The sequence below is a fragment of the Protopterus annectens genome, chromosome 5.part0, assembly GCF_019279795.1.
Source record: "Protopterus annectens isolate FY-2018-M chromosome 5.part0, PAN1.0, whole genome shotgun sequence".
In the NCBI taxonomy this organism is placed as follows: domain Eukaryota; kingdom Metazoa; phylum Chordata; order Ceratodontiformes; family Protopteridae; genus Protopterus; species Protopterus annectens.
The window spans coordinates 483,128,721-483,141,358 of record NC_056735.1 but is presented as its reverse complement, the minus strand read 5'-3'; the positions used below and the strand labels follow the sequence as shown (position 1 = coordinate 483,141,358).

The 12,638-nt window shown below is 38.9% G+C and overlaps 1 protein-coding gene across 1 annotated transcript in view; it reads left to right on the top strand.

Moving 5' to 3' along the window:
- Window positions 1-12,638, top strand: part of CFAP47 (cilia and flagella associated protein 47) — a 7,413,452-nt gene that overhangs the window by 1,605,267 nt on the left and 5,795,547 nt on the right. The window lies entirely within an intron of this gene.

Here is a 12,638-nt window from a genome sequence, read left to right as displayed (position 1 = left end):
ATATTTTTGTGGGTTTTGGGAATTCCAAAGACCACTGGTATCTTAGGCTTGGTTACTGTTAAATAATCCAAAAGTTCTTTGTCTATAGTGCCCTGAAGGAATGGTCATTGATATAATAATCTACTTTAGAATAAGCTATAAAAATCTTGTTTCTAGAGATTACACTGTACTTACTTTTGTCATTTAAAATCTCTAACATACTAGTTGCATAGTCAATGGCATTGGCATTCATAAATACTACCCCTTCCCCCTTATCAGGTTTCATTACCCTACAATCTCTATTCTTCAACATGTCAACCAACTTTTTATCACTTTCTGTAAAGTTAGTGGCAACTGTTGGTCGATTGTTAATTTTCCTGATCTCATTTTCCACCAATTCCTCAAAAACTTTTAAAGTAGGGTTTAAGGGGGGGTGTTTGTAGGTACGTTTTCTAACCATGTCATTGCTTTTTGCCTTAATGTCCTTAAATAAATATTTAAAACTTAACTTTCTCACAAACAATTTCAGTTCATTGAGGGTGTTAACTGTTCTCAAAGGCCTAGTAGGAACATATTGGAATCCCTTGGTAAACAATTGGAAAAAAGTGTCGTCCACTGTTAAATCGATGTAGTTAAATATATGAAAATTGTCCTTAGTATTCACTACACTAGTGTGGGTCCTTAATATATTCTCATTAACTTCTACCTGAACATCTACTAGTTCCATTGATTGTTTTGGTGGAATGTTCTCTTGTAATTTCCTCATCTTGAATTCCCCCATCCCCTCCCCATATTGTATGCATTTCTGAATTCCCAGTGGCTGTTGGCCATCTGTTTTTCCGCCAACCTCTCACTTCTCCTGGGTAAGTGGGGTGCATTTTCCAAAGGGTCTAAAGGGTCCTCTCCAAAAGGGGTTGAAATGTGTTCATTAGCTGTATTAAACACTTCATTGTTATCACATCCCCCCTCTTGGGTCAACCTTTCTCTACTTGTAGGTTGGGGGGGTAAGCCCTACCTTCTCTTTACTCATTCAAGTCTCTGTTCATCTTCCTAGTTTTCCTTTCCAACACCCTATTACAATGTTTATCTATTTCACTAAAAATGTTAACATATTTTGTTCTTTCTACATCAAACATCAAGTCTGTTGTTAATTTGACATGCAAGTTATTAACTTCAGTCAACATTTTATCCCTTTGTTCACAATACTTTCTAACCATCAGCTTTAAAAGCTCAATACAAAAATTGTTAAATAATTAATTTAGTTTTTTATGGTAAATACTATTCACATCCACATTGTTAGGGTGTTTCACAATTCTTAACCCTTTAGGAACCCTCCGTACATGTATACATTTATTTAGATAATCTATTTATACTTTATAGAAGGTCATTTGTAATACACATACCATTATTTTAACAATCATAGACAAGGGAGGATGAGTTTGGTAATGAGTTAGTAATTTACCATTGACTTAGCCTAATTAATATATATGAGGTTAAACTATTGGTTGCAATTATTTTGAACCTGTATAGAAATGGTTGACAGCCAGTATTTTATGTTCTGATGAAGCTTGGGATTTACCTGGGTGAAAGCGCTTAACTTGTATTGTGGTTTTTACTGCACTGTCATTTTTTTTATTATTGCAAACAACTGTGTGCTACATTAAAAGACGGTTTGGTGGCTCGTGAGTGGTGGTGTGCTTTTCCACAGAAAAGAGCATTAGTAATGGAGAAGTTAAAGAAATAGAAACTGAGGTTATGGTTTACCTGCAAAGTGAAGAATTTAGTGTAGACACTCTAACTCTGATAACATCACAGCAGGATAGAGCAATAGATCCCAAATTAAGGAGAAACAAGTGGAGTGAGAAACACCTGATAAGTTGTCATATAAAGATACTTTGGAGCCTTCCATAGGAAGCCAGTACAAAAGTTCAGCTGGAGTTGCAGAGCAAGGGGAGGAACAGGAAACTGTGGCAACTCTGATGCAGTCAATGTTGTGGAGTGATAGGCCAGTGAGTTCCTATATGAAAGAGCAACGGACAACACAGGATGAAACTGAAAATAATGTGGAACAGGAAGATGCTGTTAAACTTTTTATAGAATGCCCACAAGAAATGGAGACCAAAGAATGTGCCCTCAGTTTAGAAGAAAATGATCTAAGAGAACAGTTGCTTGATTTAATAGAGATGAACGGACATATTTAGACCAATGAAAGAAATAAACTACAGAAAGTCAGTAAAACCCAAAAGTTAAAAGTTTGATAAAGAATGTGAGCACAGTTATTAGGACTGTTCTTAGAAATTTATATGATATAACAGCAGTAAATAGAATATGTTACTGTGCAGCTAAATAAAGGCAATGAAGAAGAGAAATCAAATGTCATCATGAAAGTATCAAACAGAAAAGTATAAGTGTCACTGTTAGAAGAGTATAGAAGAGGGAACAGATAAGCAAAAATACTCAAAAAGATAGATGTGATAAAAGCAATGCTCAGTATCAGAACAGATAAAGATCTATCAAGTACTATTGCAAATAAACTAAAATATCAGCACAGGCAGAAAAAACTTGGAATATATGTACATAAATATAAAGGAAAAGTACAAAATAAGTAATTTTTTGATGCCACAAAAACATTTTTAAGAGACTTTGGAAACAAGGCAAAAGGAATTGAAACACCACCAAAAAAGAAGAAATAAATACATTTTGGAGAAAAATCTAGGAATATTCTGTAGAACATAAAGATGCTAAATGGTAGAAGAAGTAAAAGAAAGAATAAGAAGTTCAAATATGAATATGAAATGGGATGAAGTAATGGCCAGATTGAAACAAAGTTAAGAAAAGCTCCTAATTGGAAATCTCCAGGCCCAGATGCAGTACCTCACTTCTGGCTAAAAGTATTGACATCTTTATATGAAGATTTAGCCAAGGGTAAGAACTGTTTATATGCGCACCCCAAACAGACACCAACCTGGTTAACAACAGTAAAAACAATATTCGTATTTAAGAGAGAACCTGCAAGCTATCCTAAAACTATAGACCAATAACTTGCCTTTCAACAACATATAAAATATAGACTGGAACTGATGCCAACAGAGCAGATAGTCATTTAGAAGAAAAGTCAATCATGGTAATAGAACAAAAGGGTAACAAAAGAAAGTCATTAGGAACAAAGGATCATTTGTTGTTAAACAAATGCATAATAGAGAATTTTAAAAAGGAGAAGAATCTAAGTATGGCATAGATACACTACAAAAAAGCATTTGATAATATCCCACATTCACGCACAGGAGTGCTTAAAGATATTTAATGTACACCCTATACTGAGCAATTACATTACAGTGATTATGTGGCAAACCACTTTGTAGTTAAGCCATGATAAAGGACAAATTATTATTCCAGGGATAAAAATTCAAAGGAGGATATTCCAGGGTGACTGTTTGTTACTGCTGCTCTTTTGCCATGCCCTTAACCCATTAAGCTGTTTATGTATCAGATTAGGTCATGGCTACGATTTGGCTCAACAAAGTGCCAAGACTTTTCATCTTCTTTTTGTGGATGAATTAAAACTGTATAGTTCATCAGATGCAGAACTGAAAGCACAACTATAACTAGTCAAAACTTTTTCAGATGATATAAGAATGTCATTTGGTCTTGATAAATGTTCAAATTTCCATTTCTTACCATTCCTCCCTCCATTTCACTCCTGTTCTCAGTCCCTTGCATATCCCAGGTGACATCTCCTCACTGTCAGGTTTCTGGTGATCCTGGACATCCAATCAGGTCCTTTCCCTTAGTTTAGAAGTACCCCCTCTACACTTTAGCACCATCTTTAAACTTGGCTTTCTACATCATGTATTAGCCAGGCACCCATTAATGTGCTCGCCGTGCAAGTAAGCTTTTCAGGATGTATTTGTATGTTCCTGCTTTTTCTACCTAACATGAGTTAAAATACCTATGCTAGGCACTCATGCTCTGTGAAAAGTTATTTGCTTGTTCTGTGCCCTTTGAATTGGTTTAGTGCTGCGACCAGCCACTCTGGTTACTCATTGTACTTGCGATAACCTGAATCTGACGTCGAGTAGGCACACCTCAGCTAACTGTAATTGTTGTTAAGATTTCAAAGCTGGGTATATATATTTTTAACTGTTACTTTTCCTGACGCTACTTTGTTACTACAAGGAGATATATGTTTGTTTTTTACCAAGCATTTTGTTTCTCTGTTGTGGAAGTGAATCCAGAGACTAGATAGTAGTAAGTACCAAGTTGAAGTGACAACAGGGCTTATTTTACCAACAGTTGAAATATAACAACAAATGGAAATGGCTTTAACTTAAACATTATGTTCTGAGAGTATTGTTTTTTTTAACTGCGTCTGTGGTCACCAGTACAGTTGCTGATTGAAACTCTTGATCCTATTCTTTTACCTCATCTGCCTTCTAGGCTAATGACTGATTGTGTTTAATTCACCCACACCCATTTTTCCTTTTTTTTGTCCTAAACACTTGTCATATCTTTCTGTCTTTTTTTCTGTAGCCTGCAGTCCCACTACCACTACATTAAACACTTCCATCCCAGTAAGACATGCTCCCAGGAACACGCCATTCATTGACAGTGTTTTAAGTACCGCTGGATGATCATTATCCAAAGCAAATTTAGTGTAATTCTTGTTCAGTCTATTTCTTTAATATAGTATAAGCCTACCACTCGCACGTTTGCACACTACTGGGCCCCCCCATCTCCACTTCATCGGTTCTTCACTAATTCCCTCCCAATGTCTTTTGATTAGGCTAGTCCAAAACTACATAGCCCCGCTACGCTAATGTCTCCTGATCATCTCTGACTGTTGCACACTGTCTCCTAAGCTGTACTCCCTTCTTTTTTATTTTCCCAGGTCAACTAATTTTCACTCTTTATCCATACCATTACTCACATTCAGTTTTACCAAAGTAAGAGTTATGTATTGACTTCTATTCCCTCAAACTTCAACTGATTGACTCTAGCACTCTGCCTTGGACCACTTAGTGGCTCATCCCGCTCTGTTCCCTTACTCTACTCCCATTCCCACCCACCCCATATTCATTTCCTTTACACATAATCCCTAATAACCACTCATCCTCAGCCCCTCCTCAACCTGTCTTCTCAAATCAAATTCTTTACTCCCTGCCTACCTATCTACTCTCTTAAACCTATCATACCCAAGTTCTCCTTCAAATTCTACCCACACTGTTAGGCCCATCATACCCAACTACTCCTCCAAATTCTCCTGTACCTTCTAACCACACTCTTGGTTGCTTAACCCTCCATTTTACTTCACACTTCCACTATTACTTACTCCTACTACCTATCCTTCTTGAACTATACTCCTCTTCCTTACTAATGTGAAGTTTATAAGAATTAGCCCACCTCTCCCACAACATATACCTTGCAGTACTATTGAATAAACTCCTTTTCTATTCCTGGTATACAACCTATATCTCTAATCCCTTCTCCCTTGATGCTACTACTTATCACTATCTCCCTAATGTTATGTAGATAATACCTCCTACCATTAGCCAGACACTGTTCCACCACACATAGCTCATTCTCCACCATGCAAACCCACTCCCTGCTCCTATCATTCCTCTCTACCAGTACCCTAATACTCTTATATAACCTCTCCTCCTACAATACACACTTAAGACCTCATCACCAGTCACCAACCTCCATCCAACCCTTAATTATTCCACAACCCCCACACTCATATCTAATGTCCTCACCCACCCCTTCTATAAATTCCCTTCTTCCTAAAATGAAAATTCCCCCCTGCAGCCCAATCTTCTTGAAAGTTGAGGTGAAATACTATTTCCTTCTCCCTCCTCCACAGATTTTTTTCCCACTCAGCCTACCCTGCTCCTCTCTGGGGACATTCATCCCAACCCTGGCTCAGACCTCCCCTCCTCATCCAACCCTAGACATACTTACTCCAGTTCTCCTCATCCTACCATTCCCTTAAAGCTCCCTCCACTGTATCCCATGAACATCAGAATCATAGTCACCAAAACCAGTGAATTACATGACTGGATATCCCATCACTTTCCTGACATCATAGCTCTCTTTGAAACCTGGCTAAAACCCCATATTCCTGACAGAGATTTCCTTCCCCCAGGATACAACATCGTATGACTCTATAGAATTCAAAAGAAAGGTGGTAGAGTTGCTATCATGTTCTGTAACCACCTTACAGTTACCCCTCTAGCTATCCCTATCCCCTCTACCTTCCCAGTTGAACTGCTCATAGCTAACTGTAAAATTAATGCTCACAACACAATTACCTTAGCTGAAATTTATATACCCCCTGGTAACATTATCACTGTACTAGAAATTATTCTCTCCTGGCTCTCTCAACAATTACCTAATGAAACAATAGTCTTGGGAGATGTCAACATTAACTGGCTATCCCTCTCATCAGATACTCCCAGCTCCTGTATTAACTTACGGTTTCTCCCAACTATTAACTACTACTACCTATACTATAAAATCTACTAATCATACCTCTCTTCTTGACTGGATACTAGTCCCTCACCCCATAAATATCACCTCCCTGAAACACTGCCTGACACTCTGTGACCACACTCCAATCCATGTCCTTCGATTCACGCCACATTATATTAGACCACACAAGTTCATAGCTTGTTGCAAACTGACCAAATTTGACTCTGTTATGCTAAACAGCCATCTCTCTACTATTAACTGGTCGTTCCTTAGGCATCTACCCCTTAATGATGCTGTAATTAAATTCAGCTTCATATTCCTCAACATAATCGACTCCCTGGCCCCTTTACTTACTGTTAGGATTAAATCAATCATATCCCTTTGGCTAACCCAGGCCACCCGCTCCTTAATGTAAAAGAGGGACAATGCATGGAAGCTCTGGTCCAAAACCAAACTTCCCTACCACTTCCAACAGTATAAGGAACTTCACAACCTCACTAAGAAATCCGTATATAATGATAAGAAAGCTTTCTACAACAACCCTCCAACTATACACTTAGCCAACTTAAAAAATGTTCTGGCATTCCATCAACCAAATTCTTCATCTAGGCAGCCCTTCTTTCTCCCAACCATGTTCCGATGACACACCCCTAGAAACTGCTATCAACTTCAACTCTTATTTCATTAACACTATCAGCAAATCAACTGAACAAACCAACTTAAGTGCTAAATTCCCCACCAACCCTCCTACACCCTCTAACCCTTCTCTGGCCTTTTGCGTCAAAACAGTATGTACTAACTATATTAAATCCCTGCTTCTAAGGCTTAAACCATACTCCCCCTCTGTTGATGGTATACCTGCACTCTTTCTGCAGAAAGCAGTTAACTGTCTTGCCCTCCCCATCTCTATACTCATTAACCGTTCAATTACCGAATCTAAAGTACCTAAAGTCTGGAAACAGTTCTACACTATACCCATTCACAAGGGGCGTAACTCCTCTGAACCTTCCAACTTCAGACCCATTGCAATTCTATCTCCTCTTTCTAAAATCCTGGAGAAATGCATACACAGACAAATCCTTCACTACCTCTTACAAGAGAACCTATTAACCCCCCCGCCCAGCAAGGCTTTTGCCCTAAACATAGCACCTCCACTACCCTAATGTCCTTCATTAATACCATATCCCAAGTCAGAGACCCAAACAAACTGGTCTCATGCCTATTTCTTGATCTCTCCAAGGCTTGCAACACCCCCCCCCCCCAAGGCTTTCGACACCATCTCCCACTGCCTCCTCTTAAACTCTAATAACTCAACCTGTCCACCTCCACTATATCCTGGTTCACTAGTTACCTTAATGAACGACTTCAACCTGTTAGATGGCATTCTGCAATCTTTCCTGCTCTACCTCTAAGAATGGGTGTTCCTCAAGGATCAATCCTTGGCCCATTACTATTTAATATTTTTATCAACCTATTGTCTACATCCTGTCCACATTCATCACTTATGCAATACACAGATGACTCCACAGTTATCACCACAGCAGATACTCTCACTAACCTAAATTCAAAAACACATAAGTCCTTCTTATCTGTTGGAAACTGGCTCAGCAAGAACCAGATTATACTAAACCCAAAAAAGACTAAACTCCTGCTCTTCATCCCCAAAACTATGCACCATCTTAAATCCTCCTTTTCAATCTTATCCCACAATAATACATCTATAACCATGGAATCACATACCAAACTACTTAGGGTCATCATTGATGACCATCTCAAATTTGAACTGCACGTTCTCATCAACATTAAGAACCCCCCCCCCCCCCAAAAAAAAAAACTCAAACTCCTTTACAGGAACAAAAGATTCTTATCCAATAAAGCTAAAATTCCCCTATCCTATGCCTATCTTCTCCCCAGCCTACTCTATGGCTCACAAATCCTCACAAACCTTCAAACCAGTCCCCTGTCAAAACAAGAATCCACCTACAACAAAGCCGCTTCTGACCAGTCCTACCTGTCTCACCAATGTCTAGCTCTTAAAAAGCAAAACTGGCTAGAGATTCCTCACCACTTACTTCTCTCTCAGCTTCTAATACATTCTATTTTGTATCTGCCCTTCTCCTGTTCCAGCATCATCTCTCATCACCCCCTACTCCTTAGCAAGGACCCTTTGTAGCTCTGAACACAACCTTCTTTCAATCTACTAGCCTAAAACTAAAACAGGACAAAACCTCTACAGCTACTACCCAGCCCAATCATGGAATAAACTTCCACTGCATATTCGAAATATCAATCACCAACATCAATTCAAAACTGCTACTAAAAACTATCTAAACAATACATGGATCTACCACTGTAACTACCTACCTTGACTGACTTCCCCCTACTATACACCTCTCTCTCACCTAACCTCCTTTCTGTCTTCTGTCTCTACTCCTAAACTGTACATTGACCCAGACCTAACTGGGTCTTGACTAATACTTTACTAGTATGACTGTTAATGATTTACTTGAGTCCTACATAAGTACACTGGTTACTTCCCTCTGAAGTGATTGTGCAGACTGATGTTATTATATGGAATGTAACTACTCTATGAGATTTAATCATGTACTAGTTATTAGCTGTAATTATTTCTTATTTTTTTGTATCTCAGTAGGTTTTTTTTGTACATGTCATTCATATTGGTGGAACCTTTCTCCTCGGGCCTCTGCTGAAAAAGGGCTTCGGCTCATTTGGACTAACCCGGTCAATAAATAAAAATGCAACCTTTAAAGTAGGAAAGCCGTAGCACCAAGAAAACATCAGTCTGGGACAGGAATGTGATATAAAAAAAAAGCTGAGCAAGAGGGAGTGCATAAATATTTGGGAACTGATGAAGGATCAACAATAAAACATGAACAAATGAGAATAAAACGTTGTAAGGAATATTTTAGAAGACTAAAATTAATACTGAAAACAGAGTTGATGCCTAGGAACAAAGTCCAGGCTATAAACCAATTTGCTCTTTCCATCCTAACTTACAGTTTTGGAGTGATTGGTCCCAAAAGGTGTTGGATCGCTTGGACAGGAAAATAAGGATGTTCCATGCTCATCAAATGATTTATAAAAATCAGTGTATACCAAGATTATATATTCCCTGTTCTGAAGGAGGTATGGGCCTCCTCGAAATTGATTACATGTTGGACTGCATACGTATCTGCTAAACACACAAGACCCAAACATAGTGAAAGTTTTAAAACAAGAGGAGAATAAGTCTAAGATTACTTTCCTGCTTAGTTTAGCAGAGGCATATCGATGTCAAGTTGGAAAGAAAATCAAACCAGAAGTAGCTAAAACTGAATGTGCCAACAAACAAACAAAAGAAAGAATATAAGGTAAAGGATCAGATAAGAAGGCAAGAGATATGGAAAATGCATAACTATAGTTGTAAGAATAGAAAACATCTGGAACACCATGTTGAGCAGGATTGAACACGAGTGATTAAAGAGAGGTGATTCTAAATCAAAAGACAAAAGGTTAATATTGGTGGCCCAAGATAGTGGACTCACATACACGTTGGTTTACAAAGTCTATTGAATGCGAGGGAGAAACAGACAAATGCAGGTTTTGTAAAACAGAATTGGAAACAGTTGCACATCTTGTTGCTGGTTGTGATATACTGATGGCAGAAGGACTGTATACTGAAAGACATAATAATGTGATAAGACTGTTGCATTGGGGATTGTGCAAACATTATAATATTGAAGCAACTGAAAAGCACTGGAAACATGAGCCACAAAGCATTATAGAAAATGATGAAGTTTGTATCACATGGGATCATCCATTACCAACAGTCCAAAAAGTAGATGCGAGAAAATTAGACATAGTCCATGAAAATAAAACAAAAAGTAGCATTGATTATTGAAATTGCTACACCCAGTGACAGCAGTGTCTTACGTACAGAGAGACGCAAAGTTATAAATTACCAGAATGTAAAGGCAGAAATGATGGCAGTGTGGAAGAAGGATACCCAGACAGTTTCAATAGTAGTAGGAGCAATGGGACTTGTAAAAAAGAATTTACCGTTGTACTTAGATATGCTGCCGATACATGTAACTCCATATGAATTTCAGGAGGAGTCATTACTGGGCACATTGCGGGTGTTGTAAAGAGCACTTCTAGCTAACATCAAAAGACTGAAGCAATACTAATTTCATGAACTTTAATCATACTTGGACTTAGGAATGGGGTCCATTCTCATCATGATATTAGAAACCCAAAAGACTTGGAGAAGTTAAAAAGGGAGAGACCTTATTAACAAGGACATAGGTAATCTCTAAATTTTGGACCCAACCCAGTTCAGATTCATTAAAGGTATATCATACCTGTTGAACATGATTGACTTTGAGAATGTCTCCAAGGTCCTGGATGAGGAAAAGATTGTGCATACCACCTATCCTGACCACCCACAGCATTTGACGCAATCCCCCACTCAGGTATTATAGAGAAACTCTCTCAGTTGGCAATTAACCCTACATTACCAGATGAGTAGCCAACTGGCTCACTAACAGGACACATACTGTCAAAATCGGCGGCTTCACCTATAGCAAAAGACCCGTCACCAGTGGTGTACCACAGGGTTCTGTGCTGGACCCCTTACTGTTCGAAATTTATTTCTCAGAAGTCCAGGAAAACTTGGATGGCCTGTGGCTGGCCAAGTTCTCTGATTGCAAATTGGGACCAATCATTGTGTCCCCCACTGCTGTTAATATACTGCAGACTGGGTTAACACAGACAAATGATTGGTTGCCAAAGCCATGGATTAAAACTAAATGCAAAAATAAATCCATTATCATTCCCTATGGGAAAGCTGACATCCATGCTATTTACATTATAGACAGCACCCCCCCCTAATTATAGACCCAGTAGTACATGATCTTGGTACTCAGGTTGATAGCAACTTGAACTTTGACCGCCATGTATCCACAGTAGTAAGGAAATCTTTCTATGTGGCACATCTTAAAAGTAAAGGCATCACATCTAGATCTGAAGATGTTATAATTCCATTATGCTTGGCCGTCATCAGAAGAGTAATTGAGTACAATGCTCCATTTTGCATGCACCTCACCAGACACCTCTAGCAACTGGAGAAACCACAGAGGTTTCTCTCCAAGAAATTACAGGGTACACAAAACAAGCCTTACATAGAAAGACTGAAAGCCCTGTCACTGTATTCTGTCTCCTACAGGTTGCTAGGGGGTGAACTGTGCCTGGCTTACTGGGCAGTCTGTGACTTAGACCTGATGGAAATGGTACACATTCTTAAATCAAACAGCATGAGGGTCACTCACTTCAGGGATCTTAACCTAGCCTCTGACATAAACAGGTCATGCTGGAGAGATGGATACATCTCCCAGAGACTGCCACTTCTCTGGAACAAGCTTCCAATTCATGTGAAACAGAGCACCTCCCTGACCCTCTTCAAATGCAACCTAGCTCAATGGATGAGTGACCGCAAATTCACTCCTGGGGTGGTGCCCATGTCCCTCTTGGACAGCAGAAGCCTGTATTCACTACCGTAGAGCCTTACTTATGCAGATTTCATTCACCTAACCACCGACTATTGGGGCAACTCGGGATAAACATGGCTAGTCTTGTAAGGGCTTTAGGGCCATTAGCCTAATAACTTTCTATGAACTTATGAACTTGCTCAAAGTCACATATTTAGGCAATGGAAGCAGAGGGAATCAGTGCCTGCACCACTGGACCACAGGAAACAGCTCATTAACAGCTCTTGTTCTGGGTCTGAATATATTTCATTGTAGCAAAAAGAACCAAAACAAGGTGTGCTGTGATTTGAATTATCATAGTTTTGGGGTAAGGAGGCACTAACCACAACATGAATGGGAGGAGGGGCTAGCTGTTTAGATGTGCCTGATGGGGAACTGGGCATTTATATCTAATAGCTAATTATAAGGAATCCCTATATAGCAGCAGGCATCTATATTACTGAACGCACTCTGCCAATCTGATGGACTGAGTGAAGATTGCAGTTTGTTTCAATGAAACATACATAAAAAGCTGTATTAAGTGAAATGCATTTTTCATAAAACCGTAGTTGGATATGGTAAATATTGTAAAATGGAAAAATATTAGCTGTGTAGACGATGTAGTTTTCTTTCAGTGTGAATGCATAGAGCTGTTAAAAGTAAAAC